This window comes from Oryctolagus cuniculus, chromosome 2, assembly GCF_051225735.1.
Source record: "Oryctolagus cuniculus isolate XC-2025 breed Fujian yellow rabbit chromosome 2, ASM5122573v1, whole genome shotgun sequence".
Taxonomy (NCBI): Eukaryota; Metazoa; Chordata; class Mammalia; order Lagomorpha; family Leporidae; genus Oryctolagus; species Oryctolagus cuniculus.
In genome coordinates, this window is record NC_142868.1 from 11073111 (window position 1) to 11093227 (window position 20117).

The 20117-nt window shown below is 51.0% G+C and overlaps 1 non-coding gene across 1 annotated transcript; it reads right to left on the reverse strand.

Moving 5' to 3' along the window:
• Nucleotides 1–852: 852 nt before the first annotated feature.
• Nucleotides 853–14379, reverse strand: LOC100352569 (uncharacterized). Its single transcript, XR_016229770.1, has 2 exons — nucleotides 14286–14379; nucleotides 853–2021 (listed from the first exon to the last, which is right to left on the reverse strand). It is a non-coding gene; the product is annotated as an uncharacterized LOC100352569 (transcript).
• Nucleotides 14380–20117: the final 5738 nt, after the last annotated feature.

The window sequence follows — 20117 nt, forward strand, 5'->3', positions numbered from 1 at the left end:
TACCCCATTCCATTCCTGAGATGCTCAGGAGGGCGGCTCCAGTCTGTTTCTGTTCATCTCAGCCCCAAGTCTCCCAGCACTTTCTGCCTGCACTGCCCATGTGTTTGCTCAGTTTTTTTTTTTTTTAATTCATTCATGGAAAGAGAAAGAGATTGAGCTCATTCTACTGCTTAACTCCAATACCTGCTGTGCCTCGAACTGGAGTCTATTATGGAGCTGGAAACTGAACCAAGTTCTCCCACATGGGTGGTGGGAACCCAGTTCCTTTAGTCACCACCACTGCACACCAGGGCCTGGATGGGCAGGAACTGAGAAGGAGCAGAGCCAGTGTTGGACCCAGGCACTGTGACTGAGCCCTGGGCATCTTGGCCTCTAGGACAAATGCCTGCAGCTTCCTTCTCCTTCCAATATAGCCTCCTCTCAAGCCGCTGTGTGTACCCAGGCCTCTCTCCCACTGCCCAGGAAGGAGCTCTGCAAGGTGTGGGCCATGCATATGGCAGGGGTTGGCTGCTCTGACTTGAGTAAGGACAGGGAGTTCCTCCTGCTTGTGGTCTTGGCTGCCAGAACTCCTGGATTCCAGTCTTCCTTCTCTCTTACAAACTATGCAACCCTGACCATGACCAAACCCCACAGCACTCTGGGTTCCCCTCCTGAAATCACCACAGTGCATACCAATCAAACACCACAGTCCAGTGGACGACTCTATGAAGTCAGGGACACTGGACTGGGCACCATCAGGGCATCACTGAGGATGGGTGGGGAAGTCCCACCTTGGCTGTTCCATCCACCGACACTCCTGGTATTTGATGAGACTAGGAGGGACCAGACACAGACACACACAGAGTGAACATATTTTGAAACAGCACCTGAGTTTATTGTGCTTGTGAATTCAGCAGGAAGTGCAGGTGTCTCCCTGAAATCACCAGGCTGACTCCTTCAGCTCAGAGACAGCACTGGGGGCCCAGGGGCAGGCGCCCAGGTCACAGCCTCTGCCAACCACACCTCAGGAAGTGAACATCAGCAGAGGGCAGAACACAGACTCTGTCCCAACACTGCCCTGCACTCTCCTAGCACAGACGTCCCTGCCTGATGGGAACCTGGGAGCTGCACACACACAGAGGAGCCTAAGACACCACCTGCCTGAAGCACCTGCTCTTCTCCCCCAGGAGGAAGACTGGGGCCGAGGGCGACGCTGCAGAACAAGCTGCGGGAGGCCCCGTCACTCCCGGGTCATCTACTGGGACTTCTGCTGGAACCAGTGCTCATCCTCCTGCTGGGCTGGCTGTGTCTGGTGCTGCTGTTCCTGCTGGCCCTCGTGCTGACCTGTCTTCTGGGATGCAGTCTTGGATTGGTGGGCGTGGCTCATCTTGTTTTGACTTGTGGTGAGGGCGGGCCTTTTGCTCTGCATTGCCTCCATGGAGAACTCTTAATGTGTGTCTTTGGATGGCTCCGTCTGGGATGGCTGCTTCCCCTTGACTCACACCGTGGGGGTGGGCTTCAGTCCCTGCACAGACGTCTTGGAAGCCAGAGTGGAGCTCAGCATGGTGAGACTGGATTCTGGATACTTGGTACCACACACCCTGGTATTCAAGATGGCCTTGGAGTCCTCACAGATGCGGTTCAATCGGCGCAGGCGCCAGCCAATTTGTCTCCAGTAGACCTTGTCATTGTTCAGGCAGTGCAGGCATGCCGTGGGGTTGCCCGCAAAGACACAGGAGAACTCGTGGTGCAGTCGAACACAATGGGCCTGCAGATGGACTCCTTCCTCCTTCCTGGTCACGGTCACATTGCATTTGGCCTGGTCTCTGCTGACAAAGCTGCCAGTGACAATGACCTGGGTTGGCGGGCTTGTGGACACTATCACAGGCTTCTCCAGAGGAACCCACCCATCCTGCTCCGCCTCCAAATTCACTTCATCCTGTTCTCTGCTTTGGGCCTCTGTCAGGAGCCCCTGAGCCACCAGCAGGAGGACGGAGAGCAGGGTGAGAGTGCGGGTCCACATGGTTCAGCTGGGCGGGCACCTGTTGGACAAAAGGCAGGGTCAGGGTCAGGTCAGGGGTACAGGGGTCAGGGTCAGGTCAGGTGTGCAGAAGTTAGTGGCGCAGGGTCATGGACATGTCAGGGTTACAGGGGTCATGGTGCAGGGTTTGTACATGGTCAGTGGTGCAGGGTCATGGGTGCAGTGTCAGTGGTGCAGGGTCGAGGTACAGGGTCAGGGTTCAGGGTCAATAGTACTGGGTCAGTCGTGCAGAGTGAGTGTGCAGTGTTTGGATATAGGGTCAGGATGGAGGTCAGTAGTGCACGGTCAAGGTGCAGGGTCAGTGATGCAGGTTTCCATTGTGCAGGGTCAGAACAATGGAGGTGAAGAGTTACAGGGTGGCCTCCCTCCTCCCTGCCACAGTCCTGCCTGATTTAGGAGGAGACAAGCATCCTCTGGCTCTGGGATGCCAGGGCAAGCAGCCCAACCTCTCCCACGTGCACCTGACCTGAGACTGCAGTGACCCAGGCTGCCAGTCCTCACCTGCCCTCGGCACTCACTGAGCCTTGTGAGCTCTCAGTCCCTCCTCCCCTCACTCACCCACTCCTGCTCCTCTCACCAACTCCGTCCTGCAGCACTCACTCAGCAAGCACTTACTGAGCACCTACTGCATGCCATGCACTAGTTAGGTTGTCTACACACTGAGGTGAATGAGAACGCCTTGGGTCTGTAAGAATACGAGGCTGATCCCTGGGAACTGTAAATAGCACTGACCAGGGATTCTGTCCCATCTGTGTCCTAATCTCTTCTAGGAAGTGTCATTTCCTCCTCTGTGCCTCAGTTCCTGCACCTGGCACTCAAGGTGTGCACAAATTCATCACCAACTCCTCCTGCTGCCCTGTGCTTGGTCTCTATCTCGTTGTTCCACAGACACCCAGGACCCAAGATGCAAAGGGGGCAGGGAGAGTGCTGAAGGTGCCAGGAGGTGACCCAGAGGCTGAACCCCATGGAGGCTGACACAGGGGCTGGGTGGGGTGGGAGTGGGGTGGAGCTGTCTGGGAGGAGTAAGAGCTGAGGAAAGGCATGAAGGGGGGAGCTCGTCTGACCCCTGTGGGAAAGAGAAGCCGGGAGGGGAGCTGCAAGTTTCAGACAGCGTTTGAGTGCAGGTGATAAGAATCGCTCCTGACTGGGTTCTAGACCTGGTGCTGAGCATACAAATGTTCTTTGCTGACCCTGGACAAAAATTACTGAATTCATAGCAAGGCCTTCAGTGTCAATAGAAACCACACACAAATGTATTCCCTTCCCTACTTCACATCGTAACTAACGAGAACCAACTACCAGGCTGGTGCCTCCTCCCCTTACTAGACCTGGACTTCAACTGTTCTCCTAAGAACTTCAGGACCTTTGTCCCCCCTGTCCTCCACAACTGCCCTTTTCTCTGTTAACAATCATCCTGCAGGCTTGCACAGGGGGACAGCATATTCTGGACCAAGGCACTTGCTTCCTCCCAGGCCACTCTGTCACACCTTGTCCCCGTGCTCAGTCTCCTCTCTGCCATAGTCACTGTACAGTGTGGAGCAGGGGGCCTAACTCCATCCGGGCACAGCAGTTAATGCACCAAGTTCACCAGGTGAACCACCAAACCACACTGGGTAGAAGAAAAGTCCAATGCTATGGAACACTGACTACACGCTGAGCACTGGTCCAGCGTTCCAGTCTCACCTTGTTTAATCCACACAAGAACCCTACAACCAGGCTGATTACAGGAACAGCCCCAAGGAAGAGCCCGACAGTGAGGCCCTGCCAGTAAGTAACTGTGCCGGTCTCATGGTGTGGAGGATAGAGCCCCGCAGGGTATGACCCCAGCACCCTGTCCCTTCCTGCCACGGCTTGTAGATCACTCCTGCTCTGCACTGCTCAGCTAACCATGAGACAATGAGGGCAAAAGGAAGACAACTGTGAACCAAGCAGGATTTAGCACTGATGACAAGATGATCCACTTAACTGTGAACTATTCCCATAAACCATGAAAATTCCTGGGGATAGGCCCAGGAAATGGCCCTGTCTGCATTTCCACCTGAGTTTGGGCCACTTCCAGGGTTGGGGGTGGACCAGAGCCATGCAGTGTGGGACGGGAGACCTAATACACCAGCTGATGTCTCAGGCTTGTCCCACAGCCTCCTCCTACCACTCTGGGGCCCCTCAGAGCCTGGGAAGTGGGGCAGGAAATGAAGCTCTGGAGAGAGAGAGAGAGAGAGCGAGGCTCCTACCACTCCTGCATCTGCAGATCCAGCGCAGTCCCCGAAGCCAGGCGAGGTGCAGGTTGCAGCTGTCTCAGGGGAGGTGCAGGGCAGGGTCTGCTATTTGTACAGGAGCCCAAGCCCACAGGGGTTACAGCTCCCATACCTGAGGAGCTGAGCTCACACTGCCCTGGGCCATATCCCTTCTCCTTAGGAACCAGGCAGGTCCTGCAGGAAAGTGCTTAGGGGCATACTATCCACTGTCCCCTGAAATGAGCTTTACTCCATTTAGCACAAATATGGACAAGTGAATGGCTTTTGATTCCCTATGAGCACATCTCCTTCTACTCCTATGCCCTGCACATTCTCCCACCTTTGCCCTTTCTCAGATCTGAGGTACTTTGGGGCCACTGTTTAGAAAATCTTGAGATAACAACACTGCCACTGTAAATGACAAAGGCACAGGAATTCCACTGAGGGACTGGAAGAGGGCACAGGGTGGACCCAGCAGGTTGAGGACCTGGCAGAGCCCAGCACTGACATTGACAGTTCACGCGGGTCTCTGGGTGTGACACTGGGAGGAATGGAGGATCTGACTCCAGCCAACAGGGCTCAGCTTTGCTGGGAAACAGGCCCCCCTCTTTACCTTCACAGGGACTAAAACCTCTTTCAGGTTCTCTCTGAAGCATTCATCTGACCGATGTCTGGCATATTTCTCAAAAGAAGGCATGGACATGGCCTCCAGGTACATAGGGAAATGCTCACCATCACCATCCTCAGGGAAAGGTCAGTCAAAGCCCCAGTCAGTTCTCATCCCACCCCAGTCAGAATAACGATTATCAGAAAGACCAGAGTCACAGCTGTGGCAGGTCGCAGTGGAAGGAGGACTTCACACACTGCTGGTGGAAATGTAAACTAGCATGGCCACTATGGAGAGCAGTGTGAGGGCTGTTCAGACCCTGAAGACAGATCTACCCCAGATCCAGCAACCCCACCCCTGGGTGTGTGCACAGGACAGGACGTGAGCTGGGGAAGAGATGTGAGTGCAGCACTCACTGCTCAGCATAGACCAGGTGTCCTGCAGTGGATGAACGGGGAGAGGAAATCTGATGTGTTCACAGGGCCATAGACCTAGACACAGAGTGAAGCATGACCAGGGCAAAATAAATAACAAATTCTGTCATTTGTGGCAATGTAGATCGAAATAATGGAGGTATATTAAGAGAAACAAGACAGACACAGAAAGAAAGATACCACATGTTCTCCCCTAACACTGGAAGCTGAAAAAGTTGATCTGAAAGAGAATTGGAGAGTAAACAGTGGTCCGCAGGGACTGAGAAGATGGAGAGAGGAAGGGGTGGGGAAGGGGAGAGGAGCGAGCACAAAATGACAGCGCACTTGAGGTCTCAGCTCTAACACCCTGCAGCACAGTGGGGGGACTGCTGTGGACAATAATTTATTGTCCATTTCTAAATATTGGAAGAGAGGATTTTAATGCTCCAAAGCAAATATTTTTGAAGTGATGCATTGGCTAATACCCTGGTTTTACAACTGCATATTTATGTGCTAAACTACTCATCTTGTCCTATATGAGTACAATTCTCAAGGGGCAGCTAAATTTTTAAAATATATTAAGTCAATCATCTGACACAATTCAATGAGATAATTAATCTTAGGATCAGAACTTAAACCATCCAAAATTTGAACAAGTTTTCCTATATAACTGTTACGATCCTGCTGATTAGTTTTACTTCCTCCCAGACTGATGAAGGACACCTGCTGAAGCTTCCAGAGGAATTGGTGACTCCATGGTGACATCGTGCACTGACCTCATCCCCAGAGACAAGCCCTGGGGTGAGCAGAGTTGGCTCCTTGCCCTTGGTCGGGAGATCTCCTTCCAGCTGACTGATAAGCACACCACCTGCACAGCACAGGGCATCTGCAAGTCTTTCCCAGCCTGGTCACAGCAGATCTTTATGGCCTCTGTGCTGGTGTGGCCATTGCTATCCCCTGCAATGCAAGAGTGCTTCAGAAGCCATGGGAAAAGAATGCAATTAAGAGATAAATATATTTTGGTTCTCGAAAGTTTGAGAGTCAGGCGTTGTAACATTCTTGTAAAGACATTCCCTGGGATCTCAGCATCCCACGTGGGGGCCAGTTTGAGTCCCAGCTGTTCCACTTCCAATGCTGCTCCCTGCTAATGGCCTGGGAAAGCAGCAAAAATGGCCCAAGTACGAGGGTCCCTCCACCATTTGGAGACCCTGAGAAGTCTCTTGGATCCTGGCTTCAGCCTGGGACAGACATGGCCATCGTGGATATTTAGTTAGTGAACTGGCAGAAGGAAGATCTCTCTCTGTCTCTCCTGCTCTCTCTATAATTCTGACTTTCAAATCAATAAATAAGTCATTAAAAGTTGTGAATCCATGTGTAAATTTTTTCACAGCATGCATTTTCTATGAATTTTTTACATTCAAATTCATCCTTTGAATAAAAGAGTTAGGAGATAGGTGAGCCTGGAACATCCCTTGCTGAGTGTCCCTTTGCTACATTGCATATCTGGGGACCCCAGAACAATGGCAGCAATTCAGCATCAAAGACCCCTTTGAAGGACACATTTTTCTCTAACTCAAGTCTATTGCCAACCTGTAGGAGGCTGGGCACTCCAGTTGCTGATTCTCTAACAATATATATATTTCATGCTACACAAAGGATATCATATATCTCCTAAAACCTAATAAATTATACTTACAATGTATGCATCTCCCTAGAATTTGTCAAGTATTTCTTGCAGTAAGTATCGTGATTTTTTAATGTTCAGTCATTTGCCCAATGTCCTTTTGGCTCAGTAATCAAATGAAATTTGAACTCTGCATGTAAAAACAGGAATACGTAGCAGGGATTATGTGGGTTGATGCCACTAGCTAATATGATAACTATTGGCTCAGTGCCTGGGTAGAGCTGAGACAGATTCTGTGCAAAATGTGCAGGTCTGGACAACTTCACAACAGGTGCATCAGAGGCTGTCAAACAGGTGTTTTGGCAGCTGTACCTCCAGGGTCTGTAAACCCAATGACATCTTCTGCTGAAAGCATGTAGAGTGGTGTGTGTGATGAAGTGTGGCAGGGGATCCCCAAGCCCCCATTGGAACAGGGCTCCTGCCACTCTCTGTTGGGGACGAAGGTACGGGCACTTAATGGAGACTTGGGGTCTTAGAAAGGAGTGCCAGACCCACTGCACCCAGGTGTCCCCATCTGCCTGGGATCCCTCAGACCTAAGGAGAGACTTGGACATCAAACAGATTTCTCATTGCCATGGCCTTAGAACACTCCTCCCTGAGGATGCCTGGGCTTGGTTGACTGAAAACTCAGCCCAATAATACTGATGCTTCCACTAGGTGGCAGCAGTGACCTAGCCCATGAGAAGTCTGTGTGAAGAGATTGAGTAAAAGCTTGCAGTCCATGAGCCAGACAGCCAGCCAGTGCTCCTGCCTCGGGTCACTCTCCTGAGGGACAGGCTGCCCTTTCACCTTCTCCTGTGAATGACTAGGTGTCTCTGGGTTCTATGAGCCCCAGCCTGCTCCACTCAGAGAAGCCACTTTGTCAGGAGCAGTGGAAAGGACCCAAGCTGCCGAGACCTGTTCCCTGAGATTCATGGTGTGATATCTGGAAGATTAAAAAAAGACCTCTGGATTACTAAAGAAAAGCTTGACTGAAAAATAAGCTGACCTACGGTGTTGTTAGCACTGTGGCTTGGGTCTCAGTCAGAGCTCATGAGCATTAATGCATCTGGACTCAGAGAGAGGACTCCCATTGTTGAAACTGGAACAGAAAAGGTTGCACTTCAGAAAGACCTGCTCTCTGTATCCCTCTCAGCCCAGAATCCCTCAACCATTGCTCTGTTTTTTTTTTTGTTGTTGTTGTGTTTCTTGATCCTATTGGTGACATGCAAGGGGACATCCTGGGGACAAGAAGGAGTCGTGGACTCAAATTGGTTTCTTCTAGCTCTATGAGTCTACTTATTGGAAAAAGGTTGCAGATCATGAACTCAGGATGAGTTATTAGAATTTCCACACTCTGGAGGACTTTCACTGCAGTTCTACTGGGAAGTGAGAGGGGACAACATTGAACTTGGGAAGTTCTCCCATTACATCCATCCATGAATACTGGCCTCTCTATAAGTGAGGTCTGCCTGTGGGTGGGTGGTTGAGTGGCAAAAGGAGATTCAGTGACTACTGGATTTGAACAAACAGTCTAGACCACCATGGGAGGAAAGTCACACCCCCAAAACCTACAGAATAAACCCCTGTGTGTTTAGATATATAATCCACTTTCAGTTTACTTTTTGTACAGAATGAAGTAATGCTTTGTTCTCATGTTTTCTTTTGGATATTCAGTTATGCTAGTCTCATTTGAGGAAAAGATTTATAACTTTCATTGAAATTACAGTAAAACACATATCATCATAGCCATTTTTAGATAGATTAGTCCTATCAAAATTTTCCATATAGTTTCATAAATATTACTACCATCCACCTCGTAACTCATAGTCTCACACAATGATGAACATATAAATGTATAAATGCTAATGTTCAATTTCACCTCACCCAAGTCCCTGGCAGCCAGTATTCACCTTGCTGTCTCTAACAGTTTCCTCTAGGTCTCTCAGGTAGTTGGCATGGTACAACATGAATCTATGTGATGGCTTCTTTCACTGTGTGTAACATCCTCATAGTTGTCATCTGTGCCATGGATGTCAGAATCTCCTCTTTCTGAAGACCTGAATACTACTCTAGAATTTCTGTACCATGTGTTACCTGTCCTTTCACCACCAGTGCACACCAGGGTGCTTCTCTGAGTTACAGCTCCTGAGAACACACTGCTGTGCGTGTGAAGTGCTAATACCTAGTAGAGACTGTGCCTTCTGTCTTGTGGGGTGTACACCACCAGCAGAATTCCCACACCAAATCCTAGTTCATTTCAAATTGCTCAAAGTCCCCACAGCCTCAACAACATTGTGTTTTGCAGAGGTTCCATACAAATGGTTTTGAGGTTGTCTCTCAATGAGATTGTGAATTCTATTTCCTTAGAGGGAGGGAGAGAGGGAGTGAATGCCTGGTCCTGGGAAGAACTCAGCACAGTACCTGGTACACAGCAAGTGAGAGACAGATGCTGGTTTCTGTGGAGTTGGTGTGATATCCAAATGTCCCTGTGAGGCTGTCACCATGTGCATTGACCCCTACAAACCTCAGTGTGTCCTGGTGTTCTGTTGAGTGCACAATGCTGTCCTGTCCCCCACCTGCCCATCCTCCTGGCTCCTGTATGAGGCTCCAAAAGCAGCAGTGTTACTACCCTGCTTCCTCAGGTTTCCTTCTTGGTGGTGTGGTGACAAGGGACTGACAACAGTTCTTCTGCTCCTCCCAACTCTTCAGTTAAAACACAGCAGATCTATTATACTAGTGTGTGAATGACTACAGTCACCCCTACACCCCTCCCTCTTGACCTCGCCCAGCTTCTGCCACTCTCACATCCCTTGGCTGCCCTGTGCCAGCTTGGTTCCCGTTACCCCATTCTATTCCTGAGATGCTCAGGAGGGCGGCTCCAGTCTGTTTCTGTTCATCTCAGCCCCAAGTCTCCCAGCACTTTCTGCCTGCACTGCACATGTGTTTAATTTTTGAATTATTCATTGGGAGAGAAAAAGATTGAGCTCATTCTACTGCTTAACTACAATACCTGCCATGCCTCAAACGAGAGTCAATCATGGAGCTGGAAACTGAACCAAGTTCTCCCACATGGGTGGTGGAAATCCAATTTCTTTACTCACGACCACTGCACACCAGGGCTTGCATGGGCAGGAAGCTGATTAAGGAGAAGGGCCAGGTATTGAACCCAGGTGCTGTGACTGAGCCCTGGGCATCTTGGCCCCTAGGAAAATGCCTGCAGCTTCCTCCTCCTTCGCTAACAGCCTCCTCTCAGGCCCCCGTGTGTGCCCAGGCCTCTCTCCCCCTGCCCATGAAGGAGCTCTGCAAAGTGGGAGACATGCCTATGGCAGGGGTGGGCTGCTCTGACTTGAGTGAGGACAGGGAGTTCCTCTAGTTTGTAGACACAGCTACCAGAACTCCTGGGTTCCAGTCGTGCTTCTCCCTTACGAGCTATGCAACCCTGACCATGACCAAACCCCACAGTATTCTGGGTTCCCTTCCTGAAATCACCACACTCTATACAGGTCAAACACCACAGTCCAGTGGACGACTCTATGAAGACAGGGAAAATGGAATGGGTCCCATCAGGGGACCACTGAGGATGGGTGGGGCAGGCCCACCCTGGCTGTTCCATCCACTGACACTCCGGTTTAAGTTGATGAGATCATGTGGGACCAGATACAGAGACACAAACACCGAGAGAACATATTTTGAAACAGCACCTGAGTTTAATTTGCTTTTAATTCAATAGGAAATGTAAGTATCTCGACGAAATCACCAGGCTGACTCCTTCATCTCAGAGACAGCACTGGGGGCCCAGGGGCAGGCGCCCAGGTCACAGCCTCTGCCAACCACACCTCAGGAAGTGAGCATCAGCAAAGGGCAGGACACAAACTCTGTCCCAACACCACCCTGTGCTCTCCTAGCACAGACGTCCCTGCCTGATGGGAACCTGGGAGCTGCACACACACAGAGGAGCCTAAGACACCACCTGCCTGAAGCACCTGCTCTTCTCACCCAGGAGGAAGACTGGGGCCGGGGGCGACGCTGCAGAACAAGTTGTGGGAGGCCCGTCCCTCCCGGGTCATCTACTGGAACTTCTGCTGGAACCAGTGCTCATCCTCCTGCTGGGGTGGCTGTGTCTGGTGCTGCTGTTCCTGCTGGCCCTCGTGCTGACTTGTCTTCTGGGATGCAGTCTTGGATTTGATGACTGTTGTACTCACAAAGGTGAGTTTAGTGGTGCTGGAAGCTTGTGTCTGGGCTTGGCTGGTGGTAGTCACTGATGGCCCTTTTGTTTGAGTATGGTGGTCTCCTGGGCCAGCTGTGGTGTTGTCTAGTGGTTTCAATCTTGACCTGCTCTGTGGGAGTGGTTGTGTTGTTTTAACTTGACTGGTGATGGTGGGCCTTTTACTCTTGGTTGCCTCTTAGGAGAAGACGTGCTGTTTGCCTTTGGATGGCTCTGTCTGGGATGGCTGCTTCCCCTTGACTGACACCGTGGGGGTAGGCTCCCAGCACAGACATCTTGGAAGCCAGAGTGGAGCTCACCAGCGTGAGTCTGGATTCTGGATACTTGGTACCACACACCCTGGTCTCCAGGATGGCCTTGGAGTCCTCACAGATGCGGTTCAAATGGCGCAGGCGCCAGCCAATTTGTCTCCAGTAGACCTTGTCACTGCTCAAATAGAGTAGGCACTCAGTAGGGTCACCGCTAAAGACACAGGAAAACTCGTGGTCCAGTCGAACACAATGGACCTGCAGATGGACTCCTTCCTCCTGCCTGGTCACGGTCACATTGCATTTGGCCTGGTCTCTGCTGACAAAGCTGCCAGTGACAATGACCTGGGTTGGCGGGCTTGTGGACACTATCACAGGCTTCTCCAGAGGAACCCACCCATCCTCATCCGCCTCCAAATTCACGTCATCCTGTTCTCCGCTTTGGGCCTCTGTCAGGAGCCCCTGAGCCGCCAGCAGGAGGACGGAGAGCAGGGTGAGAGTGCGGGTCCACATGGCTCAGCTGGGCGGGCACCTGTTGGACAAAAGGCAGGGTCAGGGGTGCAGGGGTCAGGGTGCAGGTTAAGTGTGCAGGGTCAGTGGTGCAAGTCAGGGTGCAGGGTCCATGGTTCAGGGTCAGGGGTGCTGGATTCCGTTATGTAGGGTCAGAACAAATTGTGGTGAAGAGTTTCAGTGTGCACTCCCTCCTCGGTACCACAGTCCTGCCTACTTAAGGAGGAGACAAGCATCCTCTGGCTCTGGGATGCCTGGGCAAGCAGCCCAACCTCTCCCACGTGCACCTGACCTGAGACTGCAGTGACCCAGGCTGCCAGTCCTCACCTGCCCTCTGCACTCACTGAGCCTTGTTAGCTCTCAGTCCCTTGTCCCTTCACTAATCCACTCCTGTTCCTCCCACCACTCGGTCCTGCAGGACTCACACAGCAAGCACTTACTGAGCACCTACTGCATGCCATGCACTAGTTAGGTTTTCCACACACTGAGGTTAATGAGAACGCCTTGGGTCTTGAAAACCTTTAGGCTGATCCCTGGGAACTATAAATAGCACTGACCAGGGAGTCTGTCCCATCTGTGTCCTAATCTCTTCCTGGAAATATCATTTCCTCCTCTGTGCCTCAGTTCCTGCACCTGGCACTGGAGGTGTGCACAAATTCATCACCAACTCCTCCCGCTGCCCCGTGTTTGGTCTCTATCTCATTGTTCCACAGACACCCAGGACCCAAGATGGAAAGGGGGCAGGGAGAGTCCTGAGGGTGCCAGGAGGTGACCCAGAGGCTGAACCCCATGGAGGCTGACACAGGGGCTGTGGGTGGGGAAGCTGTCTGGGGGAAGTAAGAGCTCAGGAAGTGTATGAATGTGTGAGCTCATCTGATCCCAGCAGGGAAAGAGAAAAGGGAGGGGAGCAGCGAGTTTCAGACAGCGTTTGGAGTGCAGGTGGAAAGCAAGAATCCTACCTGATTGGGTTCTGTGACCTGAGTGCTGAGCATACAAACACCCTTAACCAATCCTTGAAAAAATTGCAGAATTCATAGAAAGGCTTTCAGCTCAATAGAAACCATGCGTAAATGCATGTCCCTTCCCTACTTCACATCGTAACTAACGAGAACCAACTACCAGGCTGGTGACTCCTCCCTTACTACTCCTGGACTTCAACTGTTCTCCAAGACTTAAGGACCCACTGTCTCCCCTGTCCTCCACAGCTGCCCTGTCTCCCTTACAATCATCCTGCAGGCTTGCACAGGGGAACAGCTTGTTCTGGACTAAGGCACCTGCTTCATCCCGGGCCACTCTGTAAACACCTCGTCTCCTTGCCCATCTCCTCTCTGCCCAGTGTGGAGCAAGCGGTCTAGTTCCTTCCCAGGAACATCAGTTACTGCACAGATTACTTGAATCCATCCACACTGGGAGGAAGAAGAGAAGTCCAATTCTATCAGACACTGACTGCACGCTGAGCACTGGTCCAGCGTTCCAGCCTCACCTTGTTTAATCCACAGGAAACCCTGCAACCAGGCTGATTACAGGAACAGCCCCAAGAAGGAGTCCTGGCAGTGAGGCCCGGCCAGGTAAGTACTGTGCTTGTCCCGTGTGTGCAGGAACAGAGCCCCCCAGGGAGCAAACCCATCTCCCCACCCCTTCCTTCCACCTCTTGTAGTCACCCCTGCTCTGCACTGCTCACCTAACTTTGAGACAATGCTGGCAAAAGGAAGACAACTGTGAACCAAGCAGGAGTTAGAACTGATAAGTTGATTCACGTAAGCTGAGATCTTTTCCCAAAATGAAAGAATTGTGGGGCTCATGCAGTGGCGCAATGGGTTAATCCTCCTCTAGTGGCGCCAGCATCCCATATGGCACTGGTTCTAGTCCCGGCTGCTCCTCTTCCAATCCAGCTCTCTGCTGTGGCCTGGGAAAGCAGTAGAAGATGGCCAAAGTGCTTGTGCCCCTGTACCCAGGTGGGAGAAGAGGAAGGAGAACCTGGCTCCTGGCTTCGGATCAGCACAGTTCCAGCCCTTGAACCATTGGGGGAGCGAACCAAAGGAAGGAAGACCTTCCTCTCTGTCTCTGCCTCTCACTATCTGTAACTCTAACTGTCAAATAAATAAATAAAATCTTTAAAAATGATGGAAATTTGTTTATAAAGGGGTCAGGCCCAGAAAATGGCACTGTCCACATTTCCTCCTTGGTTTGGGCCCTGTCCAGGGATTGGGAGTGTGCCAGAGCCACGGTGGGTGGGACAGAAAGACTAATACGCCAGCTGATGGCTCACTCATGTCCCACGTCCTCCTACCACACTGGGGCCCCTCAGAGCCTGGGAAGTGGGGCAGGAAATGAAGCTCTGGAGAGAGAGAGAGGCTCTTACCAGTCCTGTGTCTGCAGATCCAGCGCAATCCCCCAAGCCAGGCGAGTTGCAGGTTGCAGCTGTCTCAGGGGTGGTGCAGGGCAGGGTCTGCTATTTGTACAGGAGCCCAAGCCCACAGGGGTTACAGCTCCCATACCTGAGGAGCTGAGCTCACACTGCCCTGGGCCATGTCCCTTCTCCTTAGGAACCAGGCAGGTCCTGCAGGAAAGTGCCTGGGGGCATACTATCCACTGTTACCTGAAATGAGCTTCACATTGATCTAATACACATGTTGCTAATTGAATGGCTTTTTGTATCCCAAAGAGCACATCTGCTTCTGCTCCTATGCCCTGCACATTCTCCCACCACTGCCATTTCTCAGATCTGAGGTCCTTGGGGACACTGATTAGAAAATCTTGGGATAACAACACTATACTATAAATGACAAGGACAGGAATTCCACTAGAGGACTGGATTAGGGCACAGGTTTACCAGCAGGTTGAGGACCTGGCAGAGCCCAGCACTGACATTGACAGCTCACCCGGGTCTCTGGGTGTGACACTGGGAGGAACGGAGGATCTGACTCCAGCCAACAGGGCTCAGCTTTGCTGGGAAGCAGGCTCCCCTCTTTACCTTCACAGGGACTAAAACGCTTTTCAGGTTCTCTCTGAAGCAATCATCTGACTGATGCCTGGCAGATTTCTCAAAAGAAGGCATGGACATGGCCTCCAGGTACATAGGGAAATGCTCACCATCACCATCCTCAGGGAAAGGTCAGTCAAAGCCCCAGTCAGTTCTCATCCCACCCCAGTCAGAATAACGATTATCAGAAAGACCAGAGTCACAGCTGTGGCAGGGTCGCAGTGGAAGGAGGACTTCACACACTGCTGGTGGAAATGTAAACTAGCATGGCCACTATGGAGAGCAGCATGGGGGCTGTTCAGACCCTGAAGACAGATCTACCCCAGATCCAGCAACCCCACCCCTGGGTGTGTGCACAGGACAGGACGTGAGCTGGGGAAGAGATGTGAGTGCAGCACTCACTGCTCAGCATAGACCAGGTGTCCTGCAGTGGATGAACAGGGAGAGGAAATCTGATGTGTTCACAGGGACATAGACATAGACATAGAGTGAAGCATGATCAGGGCAAAAATAAACAATGAAATGCTGTCACTGGTGGAATGTGGGTGGAATTAAAGGACAGTATATTAGGAGAAACAAGACAGACACAGAAAGATACCACATGTTCTCCCCTAATAGTGGAAGCTGAAATTTTTTATCTGAAAGAGAAGTGGAGAGTAAACAGTGGTCCCCAGGGACTGAGAAGATATAGAGATGAAGGGGTGGGGAAGGGGTGAGGAGCGAACACAAAATGAGAGCACTTGAGGGCTCAGCTCTAACGCCCTGCAGCACAGTGGGGGAACTGCTGTGGACAATAATTTATTGTTTGTATCTAAATATTGGAAAAGTGGATTTGAATGCTCCCCAAAAAAGAAAATATTTTTGAAGTGACCCATTTGACAATGCCCTGGTTCACAACTGCATATTATATCTATGTGTCAAACTACTCTTCTTACCCAATATAAGTAAAATTCTCAAGTGTCAGTTAAAATTCTCAAATATATTAACTCAATCATCTGACAGAATTCAATGACTAATTAATCATAGACTCATAACATAAGCAATCCAAAACTTGAACAAGTTTTCCTATCCAGCAGTTAGATTCCAGCTCAGTTGGTTTTACTTCCTCCCAGACAGATGAAGGACACCTGCTGTAGTTTCCAGAGGAATTGGTGACTCCATGGTGACATCGTGCACTGACCTCATCCAGAGAGACAAGCCCTGTGGAGAGCAGAGTTGGCTCCATGCCCTTGGTCAAGAGATCTCCTTCCAGCTGACTGATAAGCACACCACCTGCACAGCACAGGGCATCTGCAAGTCTTTCTCAGCCTGGTCACAGCAGATCTTTATGGCCTCTGTGCTGGTGTGGCCATTGCTATCACCTGCAATGCAAGAGTGCTTCAGAAGTCATGGGAAAAGAATGCAATTAAGAGATAAATTGATTTTGGTTCAACAATGTTTGAGGGTCTGGGATTGTGTTGTCCTGGGAAAGACTTCCCAGTGGGACCTCAGCATCCCACGTGGGGGCCAGTTTGAGTCCCAGCTGTTCCACTTGCAATGCTGCTCCCTGCTAATGGCCTGGGAAAGCAGCAGAAATAGCCCAGGTGCGAGGGTCCCTCCACCCATTTGGAGACCCTGAGAAGGCTCCTGGCTCGTGGCTTCAGAGTGGGCCATACATGGCCATTGTTGACATTTAGATAGTGAACTGGCAGAAGGAAGATTTCTCTCTGTCTCTCCTGCTCTCTCTATAATTCTGATTTTCAAAGCAATAAATAAGTATTTAAAAAAATTTATAATCCATGTGAACATTTTTCACAGCATGCATTTTCTATGAATTTTTAAACTATCAGTCCAATTCATACTTTGAATAAAAGAGCTAGGAGAAAGGTGAGCCTGGAGCATCCCTTGCTGAGTGTCCCTTTGCCGATATTGCAGATCTGGGTGCCCCAAAACGATGGCAGTTTTGCAGCATCAAAGCCCTTTTTGAAGGACATATTTTCTCTAACTCAAGTCTATTGCCAACCTGTAGGAGGCTGGGCACTCCTGTTGCTGATCCTCTAACAATAAATCTTTCGTGCTACCCAAAGGTTATCATAGATCTCCTAAAACCTAATAAATTATACCTATAGTGTGTGCTTTTTTTGTTTTTTTGACAGGTAGAGTGGACAGTGAGAGAGAGAGACAGAGAGAAAGGTCTTCCTTTTGCTGTTGGTTCACTCTCCAGTGGCCGCCGCAGCCGGTGCGCAGCGGCTGGCGCACCATGCTGATCTGAGTCCAGGAGCCAGGTGCTTCTCCTGGTCTCCCATATGGGAGCAGGGCCCAAGGACTTGAGCCATCCTCCACTGCACTCCCGGGCCCCAGAAGAGAGCTGGTCTGGAAGAGGGGCAACCAGCACAGAATCCAGCACCCCGACCAGGACTAAAACCTGGTGTGCCGGTGCCACAGGCGGAGGATATGCCTATGGAGCCGCGGGGCCGGCCAACCTGCGTAACTTCTAATCTCACACAATGATGAACATATAAATGTATAAACGCTAACGTTCAATTTCACCTCACCCACGTCGCTGGCAGCCATAATTCACCTTGCTGTCTCTAACAGTTTCCTCTAGGTCTCTCATGTAGATGGCTGGTACAACACTAATCTATGTGATGGCTTCTTTCACTGTGTGTAACATCCTCATAGCTGTTCTCTGTGCCATGGATGTCAGAATCTCCTCCTTCTGAAGACCTGAATACTACTCTAGAATTTCTGTACCATGTGTCACCTGTCCTTTCACCTCCAGTGCACACCAGGGTGCTTCTCTGAGTTACAGCTCCTGAGAACACACTGCTGTGCGTGTGAAGTGCTAATACCTAGTAGAGACTGTGCCCTCTGTCTTGTGGGGTGTATGCCACCAGCAGAATTCCCACACCAAATCCTAGTTCAGTTTGAATTGCTCAAAGTCCCCAATTTTCCTGCAGTCTAAACAACACTGTGTTTTTACAGATTTTCCATAGAAATGGTTTTCTCTCAAGGAGAGAGGTTGTCTCTCAATGAGATTTTGAATTCTATTTCCTTAGAGGGAGGGAGAGAGGGAGTGAATGCATGGTCGCTAGGGAAGAACTCAGCACAGTACCTGGTACATAGCAAGTGAGAGACAGATGTTGGTTTCAGTGGTGTTGGTATGATACCCAAATATCCCTGTGAGGTTGTCACCTTGTCATTGGCCCCTACAAATCTCAGTGTATGTGGTGTTCTGGCAAGTGCACAATGCTGGCCTGTCCCCCACCTGCCCATCCTCCTGGCTCCCGTCAGAGGCACCAAAAGCAGCAGTGTTACTACCCTGCTTCCTCACGTTTCCTTCTTGGTGGTGTGGTGACAAGGGCCTGACAACAGTTCTTCTGCTCCTCCCAACTGTTCAGTTAAAACACATCAGGGCCGGCGCCGCGGCTCAACAGGCTAATCCTCCACCTTGCGGCGCTGGCACACTGGGTTCTAGTCCTGGTCGGGGCGCCGGATAACCTCCCGGTTGCCCCTCTTCCAGGCCAGCTCTCTGCTATGGCCAGGGAGTGCAGTGGAGGATGGCCCAAGTCCTTGGGCCCTACACCCCATGGGAGACCTGGAAAAGCACTGGCTCCTGGCTTCAGATCAGCACGGTGCGCCGGCCTCTGCCCGCCAGCCGTGGCGGCCATTGGAGGGTGAACATACGGCAAAAGGAAGACCTTTCTCTCTGTCTCTCTATCACTGTCCACTTTGCCTGTCAAAAAAAAAAAAAAATCAGATGTTTTATACTAGTTTGTAAATGACTACAGTCACTCCTGCACCCCTCCCTCTTGACCTCGCCCAGCTTCTGCCACTCTCACATCCCTTGGCTGCCCTGTGCCAGCTTGGTTCCCGTTACCCCATTCCATTCCTGAGATGCTCAGGAGGGCGGCTCCAGTCTGTTTCTGTTCATCTCAGCCCCAAGGCTCCCAGCACTTTCTGCCTGCACTGCCCATGTGTTTGCTCAGTTTATTTGTTTATTTCTTAAATTTTTTCATTGGGAGAGAGAAAGAGATTGAGCTCTGTTTCAACAGGTTAACTCCTAATCTGGCCATGCCTCAAACTGGAGTCTATTATGGAGCTGGAAACTCAACCAACTTCTCCCACGAGGTTTGGGGAACCCAGTTCCTTTAGTCACCACCACTGCACACCAGGGCCTGGATGGGCAGGAACTGAGAAAGCAGCAGAGCCAGTGTTGGACCCAGGCGCTGTGACTGAGCCCTGGGCATCTTGGCCTCTAGGGCAAATGCCTGCAGATCCCTCCTCCTTCGCTAACAGCCTCCTCGCAGGCTTGTGTGTGTAGCCAGGCCTCTCTCCCACTGCCCAGGAAGGAGCTCTGCAAGTCGGGGGACCTGCACATGGTAGGGGCTGAGCAGCTCTGACTTGTGTGAGGAGAGGGGGTTCCTCTAGCTTGTGTCTCAGCTGCCAGAACTCCTGGGATCCGCCAGTCTTGCTTCTCCCTTAAAGCTATGCAACCCTGACCGTGACCAAATACACAGTACACTGGGTTCCCCTCCTGAAATCTCCACACTGCATACCAATCAAACACCACAGTCCAGTGGACGACTTTATGAAGCAAGGTCCCTGGATTGGATCATAACAGGGGACCACTGAGGATGGGTGGGGAAGTCCCACCCTGGCTGTTCTACCCACTGATATTCTGGTTTAGGTTGATGGGATCCTGTTGAACCAGGCACAAAGACACAAACACGGGTTGAATCCCTATGAGCATGCCTCCTTCTACCTCTAAACTCTGCACATTTTCCCACCATTGCACTTTCTCAGCTCTGGGGTCCTTGGTGGACGCTGATTAGAAAATTTTGAGATAACAACACTGCCACTGTAAATGACAAAGGCACAGGAATTCCACTGAGGGACGGGAAGTGGGCACAGGGTTGACACTGCAGGTTGAGGACCTGGCAGAGCCCAGCACTGACACTGACAGTTCACGCGGGTCTCTGGGTGTGACTCTGGGAGGAACGGAGGATCTGACTCCAGCCAACAGGGCTCAGCTTTGCTGGGAAGCAGGCCCCCCTCTTTCACCTTCACTGGGACTGAAACCCCTTTCAGTTTCTCTCTGAAGCAATCATTTGTCCGATTTCTCAAAAGAAGGCATGGACATGACCTCCAGGGACATTGGAAAATGCTCACCATCACCATCTCCATGGAAGAGCAATCAAAGCTACAGTCAGTTCTCATCCCACCCCAGTC